Here is a 759-nt window from a genome sequence, read left to right on the forward strand (position 1 = left end):
ACTTATCTTCTTCGAGCTTGACTCTTGGATCACATCATCCCCTCCCTCTTTAAAAGGATTCGTCCTTGAATCTATACCTGCATCAAAGAGAGAGAGAGAGAGAGAAGAGAGACAAGATACATTAAAAGTTGCTGAAACATTATAATTAACTGGAAGGTCCAGTTTATATGAATTGTTGTTGATCTTCTCGATGACTTGAAATGAATCGTCTCCCCGCGGTTGCAATTTTGACTTCCTTTGCTCTGAAAAGTGTTCCTTTCTGAAATGCACCAAAGCCTAATCTCCGAGTTCGATTGTTATCCTTTTTCTACATTTGTTTTCCTGCGATGAACAAGCTTGGTTTTGTTTTCGATTTGCAATTTAACCTTTTCATGGAGTGATTTTACCAACTCTGCTTTTTTTTTTTTTACCATCTAAACTGCTACTTTCATTCACAAGTAACGAAATTAAATCGAAAGGGGTTAGTGGATTAAAACCATAAACAATTTCGAAAGGTGAAAATGAAGTAATAGAATGAACGGCACGATTATAAAAAAATTCAATTAAAGATAAACACTCACCCCAATTTTTCAAGTTCTTATTGATCATTGTGCGCAAGAGTTGAATCATAGTCCTATTGACTATCTTAGTTTGCCAATCAGTTTGGGGGTGACAAGTTGTGGAAAATAACAATTTCGTTCCTAACTTATCCCACAGAACTCACCAAAAATGACTCAAAAACTTCACGTCCCTATCTAACACTATACTCTTTGGAACCCA

The sequence above is a fragment of the Olea europaea genome, unplaced genomic scaffold (genome assembly GCF_002742605.1).
Source record: "Olea europaea var. sylvestris unplaced genomic scaffold, O_europaea_v1 scaffold476, whole genome shotgun sequence".
In the NCBI taxonomy this organism is placed as follows: domain Eukaryota; kingdom Viridiplantae; phylum Streptophyta; class Magnoliopsida; order Lamiales; family Oleaceae; genus Olea; species Olea europaea.